This window comes from Homalodisca vitripennis, unplaced genomic scaffold (assembly GCF_021130785.1).
Source record: "Homalodisca vitripennis isolate AUS2020 unplaced genomic scaffold, UT_GWSS_2.1 ScUCBcl_844;HRSCAF=3680, whole genome shotgun sequence".
Classification (NCBI taxonomy): Eukaryota; Metazoa; Arthropoda; class Insecta; order Hemiptera; family Cicadellidae; genus Homalodisca; species Homalodisca vitripennis.
Genome location: NW_025776977.1, coordinates 62,864 through 70,168, shown reverse-complemented (window position 1 = coordinate 70,168; position 7,305 = coordinate 62,864).

Here is a 7,305-nt window from a genome sequence, read left to right as displayed (position 1 = left end):
ACCGTATGATCTCTACTAAAAACAACACTCAGTTCCAAAGCGTATACAGAGAAGTCTTATGAGGTGTTCTAAACGTATATTGGGTGATCGATTAGAGCCATTAGAAAGAGAGAGTATTTAAGTCACATAAATTACATACAGGGAATGTACGGTAAATGTTACTCTTGTGGTTTAAGGAATACAGTTTTGCCGAAATTGGTGGTCTAAAGTTAAATGTAAACATTTTCAAAAGAAACCAATGACATACGTGTTTGTAAAGATTCAGTTAACTGAGAGTTATATTAAATGTAGTTAAGAAAACATTTTACCGTTTCATAATGGTGGAAAAAACGTAAAAAATTCATATCTACAGTATCATATATAAAACAGTTACGTTTCTTAACTATCTTAGCACACTATACAGTAAATGTCTTCCAATATTTCTTATAAAGTCTTTCAAGCTTTATTAAAATCATAGTTACTTTATCACACCTAGAAAACCAAATCAAAAAATTTCTTGAATGCTTGCATAGAATACTAAGTATGTTTATAAGCAATCTTGTTTTTTCTATGTTTGTTTTCGAGAAATTAATTTTATAAGATTTGCATAGGATATTTTCGATCATTGAATATCTCAGCTACATTATTAGCCAGCTTACTAAGCAATTTAATTATTTTATAAATATTGTTGAGTTTTAACCTAATCAACTCTGTTATTTAAGGACCTTGATAAGAGTTTGGTATTGTACGTGTATTGGTATTCTTTAAGTTTTACAATAATCTTATAACTATTTCAGATAATACTAAATTTACCTCGCAATTATTCTAATATAATTTACTCGTATTCCCATTATAAACGTATAGAGAATTATTTTAGATTAAATAAAAATGTATTAGATTACTTCGGATGTAAATAACTTTTTTCGTACTATGTAATAATAGTTACGTAAACAATTAAAAACTGAATACTTAAATTTTTAAATTCAGAGATCACGAGTTTAATTATTTTACATATGACTGGAATAATATAATTTAAAACCCAAAATCACATTATTTTATTGTAATATATATAATAAAAAACATTTTCATATGCAATAATGATTAGTTCGATAACCATTGTTACATCAGGTTAATATGTTAGACAAATAATATTGATCACTACTCAACTAAAAGAATTCTTAACACGAGGTTTTAGTTCACTAACGTCAGTAAAGGTAAATTTAGTTTGTAATGATGATTAGTGATGATTCATTTTCCGACTACAAATTAAAGCTCACAAACCAAAACTTCAACCTACCTGAGGATAGAACTCGGCGGACTAACGCCTCCAGTGTCAATCATTTTATGTTCAGACGTTGAAGATAATTTTAGTACAATAGTCGGATGCTTTTCTAGTTTGTTTAGTATAAAATATATTATATGTAGGGGACTCGGGCATCTTTTTTTTTTCAAAAATGTTGTTACTGTTCTTTAGGGTAAAATATAAAGACGCTATAATTACAAGAAAAGTAAGTATATTTCTTAAAGAACAACATTTGATGGGTAATAATGCTTAGTACCTAAATTAATATTTTACAATGTTAGATTTAGTAACTATAGGTGGGGCATAACGGGATAGGTTCTCACAACTAATGGTTTTATCATATATTGACCTAAAACGTCTTTAATTTAATTTAAAATATCTAAACTCATGGAAAAAACATTTAAGACAGCAAAAACCAATTTTATTCCGTTAAAACTAAAAAGACATCTTAAAAAGGATATATTTTTAAACTTAAAGGGAAGTTTAAAATCTGAAAATGCTAGAAAATGTATTGAAAACGTTCTGAGATTAAAATTTCTCCCTGCAAAAGAGACATTCTGCTTCGTAAACATTTGAATCAGACTCTTCCTCTATAATAGTTTTGTTCTTCTCTTTAATTTCCTTTTATCAAGGATTATTATTCTTAGTTTTAATCATTACCAAAAAGTTTGATTGCAATTGACTTCAGTTTACTCGATAGTTTCTCGTCTTTTTCTTTCTTCTTGCGTTCTTTTTTCCTTTTCTTTCTCCTCTTTCTCGGTGATACTTTCTTGTAACTCGTTCTTGTATGGAGAACCAGTTAATATAACAGTTTTACCTTTCTTTCTCTTGATTCTCTTGACATTTTATTTTCATAAGAGGAATCGGTATCAAAGCCATAGGTGATGTTGTTGGAAATGCTGACGAGTTTTTCTCAGAAGATGACTTTCTCTCAGAATAATCCAGCATCCACGAACATCCAGGTTGAGGTTCTCGGTCCAAATTGTGGCTGTATGTAGCTTTCTTACTAGCTGGTACTGTGGATGCATGAGAAGATGGTGACAAATGGTTCACATTGTCCTTTGAAGTGTTTTGCAGAGAGGCATTTATCGGTCTCCAATCTGATATCGGTTGTAGCTAATGGTAAGAAATCTGCATCCGAGAACACATTTGGATCGGAGGTCCAGATTCCTGTAGTCCTAAAGCCATTAATAGCAGTTGTCATACTTGAAGGATTTAAAACCGCTGCCCCAAAGATTGAAGCTAATGGGAAAAGAGTAACCACTTTACCTGGATTTCTCCTGAGCCATTTTCTGATTTCATCACCACATTACTTGCTTAATGGGTTGAAGAACGTGACAACCAAAGGCTGGAGTTTATGTGATGTGTGTGGGGGGTAAACAGAGCATGACTACTCCATTGTCTCTAGTAATATTAATCAGTTGCAGGTTCTATTGGTGGGTGGAGTGCCCATCGACTATCAGCAGGACTGGGGAGTCTTTTAGTGGCTTTAGAAAATTCAATAAATTTCTTAACCCACACAAGAAATAATTCAGAGGTCATCCAGCCTGTTGGGTGAACTTCAGTCCAGCCTCAAGGGAGTAAACCAAGCTCGAATTCTTGTTTCTTATTCTTACTTGGAAATATCAGCATAGGGGGCGTTAACAACTCTGAAGCTGACATGCACACAGCTGCCGTGACTTTTCAACTCGCTCAGCTGACGTCAAGGCTCCCACCTGACGCTTACCTTTGAGAGCTATAATCTTTAATTGAGTTTTGAGATTACTGAAATTCCCAGTTGCATCACAGTTGAAGATTATTTCAGCTGTACGCTTGTGCTTATCAATGACTTGAGTGAGGAAATAAAATATTCTAAAACAGCAAATTTGTTGAATCTCATTGCCCTTGCACCTGAAGTTTTTTCTGGAGTTCGAATGCTTAAGGTAGGATGTCTAGTAATGAACCCTTTGACCCAATCTTGTCCTGCTAAACAATGTTCTTGGTCAAATTTGTTTGCTAAACAATTTCAAACAGCTAGGCCATAAGCTAAGGATCTTAAATCTCCCTGGGATAAACCAAAGAGCCTACTCAACATGCACTTTAGATATGCAACTAGTTCCAAATAGTTGTTTAGCAGTGGATATTTTTAAATTTTCCTTCTGATTTTTCAACTTTGTAGGCATTTTTTTTATTTACATATCTTTCAAAGGACGATTTTGGAACATTAAACTACTTCGAGGCATTCAGAAACCCAATTTCACCTGATATCACAGTTTGAAGCCATATCTATCGATTTTTACATCCCATTTCTGTCTAGCGGATTTCCTGATGTAATTTCGCACCATCTGTAAAAAAATAGTGTAAAACCTTTTCATATTGAAGAACAACGAGGCAGAACGGGATAGTATCCCGTTCTGCTCCTTCCTGTTCATCCACGTGTGCAGGTTTTTGGGTTATTTTATTCTACCGGCTTTAACACACGATTGCTAATAGTTTTACAATATACCTATCTACAGCCAATAACATGTAATTAGTAAGTAATTAACATTAAAAGTACTACAAGTAACGGTAAACATCTCAACTTGATTTTAATTTTCCCAAAAATTATAAATTTACAGCAAAGACCACCAAGAACACAGATCACTCAGAAGACACCAACAAAACTCACTGACAATGTCTTCCTAACCTCGTTCCCAGTTGTTTACTTAGTTCTATATTTGTCCTCTACCCTATAGCACTATCTAGCTTAGATTATATTTTTTTTACTCATCACTTTTAAACTTTAAATTTTGCACATACAAACTAAAATGCAAATAGAAAAGATATAGCGTAATCAATATTAAGAAAATAAAGTTAATTTTATTAATGATATTACTGCACCAAAACATATTTAATGGATTGTTATGTTCTTAGTTCTCGTATATTGGACGTAATGTATTCCATACTTACATTCTCCTCCTAATAAAGGACCTACCTTGTGACTATAAGAATAATGTAAGTTAGGATTTGGTCAAGGGCGATAAGTCTCCCTATTGCAAGAATAGCTGTTTAATTAATTTCTTAGTAAATTTTGTATAAGTAATTACTTGAGTTATTGGATATTTAAATGACAAGTATTTATCTTTAAACTAGTGCCACGATAATGTTTCTAAAGGTAAACAAGTGTATACAACTTTGTAAACGTTTTTTACAACAAATGATATAGCCATACAAGTGTTTTTGTGAAATGTTTAGTAATTTATATGTTTTGTACAATTTGTGAATTTTTAATTTTAATAGATAAATTTTGATCGTACTACAGGTATATATGTAAAATAATAATCATAAATAATAAGTATTAAAAAGTAAATAGAGAATGTTTTGAACATAAATCATAATATTTCTTAACTGTTTATATATTAAACTACTCTTAGTATCTGTAACTTTATTACTATACGATTTATTATCTACATATTTCACAACTGAGTAAAAGATTAAGTAAATGTAAAAGGAATTAGTTCCAAACAAATTACATTACTAAAAACATCTTCTACACTTACCGTGTCGTAAAGGCTGTGTTTCACTGTTGTACCGCTGCGCGAAGATTGAACATTTACGACTCTTAAAACATCTTCACTACGCAATTTAATACCATAGGTGTATCCTAGCCTAAGATATTACAATTTAACAAAGAAGAGAAGTTTCCACTGTATACATTAATTTTTTCTACGAATATTGGATTTTATTTAAGACAATTCGTGATTTTATACAATATACATAGGTAAGCAATGATCTATTAATAGTTTAGAGAGCTTTACTGTGTGAAAATGAATGTATATAACAAATTTGCCATGGATTTCATTCCCGCGGAAGCCAACTTTGCGAATGAGTTTTCTCTCTTTCTCCCTACACTTTTTGTGCGAATATACGATAATATTTGCCATTTCTACGTACACTATTAAACCTGTGCAACTGCTTATATGTAAATTATCAACTAGTTAATATTTTATTAGATCAATCTATGAAAATGAGATAACCAAATATTAAAAGTGCATTATTATTTAAAACAATTAAATAATTTTTACAAATATGGATGACAAATTTCCGAAATTGGACGCTCTATTTACAATTTCAGCAACTTAGGTTCATTCGCTTCTATTTAACGTTAAGCGTTTCCGCTGTTTATTTTTTTCTGTGCTTGTTTATTTCAAAACCATATTTCAAAACTTAGGGGTATTAACCTTATAATTATTCGTGGTTCATATTAAATGATAAGGTACATAATATTTTTATAACGCAATGGCCTTTGTGTGTATGGTTTTACGAAGCTAAGGCACGAAGATTTATGATACTTTTCAATACATTGGTGAATTATAAATTCTAAAATAGCCTGGACCATACTGCTTTATTTATTAAGCAATTAACGACGCTAAATGTATACTAAACAATTGAAATTGCATTACTATTAGAATATAGGGAGTGCTGTTTGTTTTATTTATAATTAAATACGCGTATTTTAATATTAAATCTTAGTTTTAGGCGTAGAAGTGCTATGGAAAAATGCATTAAACACTTTTCTATGAGAACGATGTACTGCACACTTGTAATAGCAAAATACCCAACATGAATTTATAATTTCTAGTCTTCCTACAATTTTTAACTGAATGGAGATAACATTGCTAGCCTTATAGATGAATATTAACTGAAACATCACGTAATTCCCAAAAGATTTGTGCCAAATAATGTTTTCAGCATTTCGTACCACCGACATACTAGTGAAACAAACCAAATCAACATTTCAATACTATAATAAATATTGAAGACTTTTAATAAGTGAGGATGGATTTATGAATTTAAAATAGTGAATTATATTAAAATAAGTGATAGTAATAAAAAAAATATAATCAAATATTGCTAATCATAACAAAATTAACATTTGTTAATTTCCTAATACCCAGTGTTACATATCTCAAATATGATGCTTTTATGTTAAACATTAATGAACTTAGAGGATGTAAACTATTTTCAACTTTCTTTTTAAATGCCTTGGAGTTCCATTGAAATCTACGAGCTACATTTTTATTCATAAAAAATAACACAGCATGTACATAAACTGATAGAAAATTTATATATATGATAAAGGTAATTTAATTACCTTCATCATATGGTGTGGAATTAGGACCTATGTTGGGATAGAATATTTACTATCTAAGATATATACAGTGTGTGGATTTTACCGTCCTTCAACAGCCTGTAATTTGAACAGTCTCTGCAAATTATATACCTGTTAATATACGAATAATCAAATAAAAGTATAAAATAGCACCAAACTATCCTGGATGGAAACCTTGGATTTCAAATTTAGAAGACTTAGATATATACAGTATATATATATATATATATATAATTTCAATAAACATTGAATCGCAAAAATTACTTGCTCCGCCGGGAGTCGAACCCGGATCTCTCACTTGCCGGGTGAATGTGCTACCATTACACCACAGAGCGCTCAATTTTTCCGATTCAATTATTTTGTATTTGGCCGTATCTGTCACATATGCGTTTTAAAAAAGCAAACGAACATATGATCGGAAGACCAAATACCTGTCAAACGACTTTTATTTACATTAAACTGTATAAATGGCAATAGCCTTATTTAATTTCAATAAACATTGAATCGCAAAAATTACTTGCTCCGCCGGGAGTCGAACCCGGATCTCTCACTTGCCGGGTGAATGTGCTACCATTACACCACAGAGCGCTCAATTTTTCCAATTCAATTATTTTGTATTTGGCCGTATCTGTCACATATGCGTTTAAATAAGCAAACGAACATATGATCGGAAGACCAAATACCTGTCAAACGACTTTTATTTACATTAAACTGTATAAATGGCAATAGCCTTATTTAATTTCAATAAACATTGAATCGCAAAAATTACTTGCTCCGCCGGGAGTCGAACCCGGATCTCTCACTTGCCGGGTGAATGTGCTACCATTACACCACAGAGCGCTCAATTTTTCCGATTCAATTATTTTGTATTTGGCCGTATATGTCACAAAGT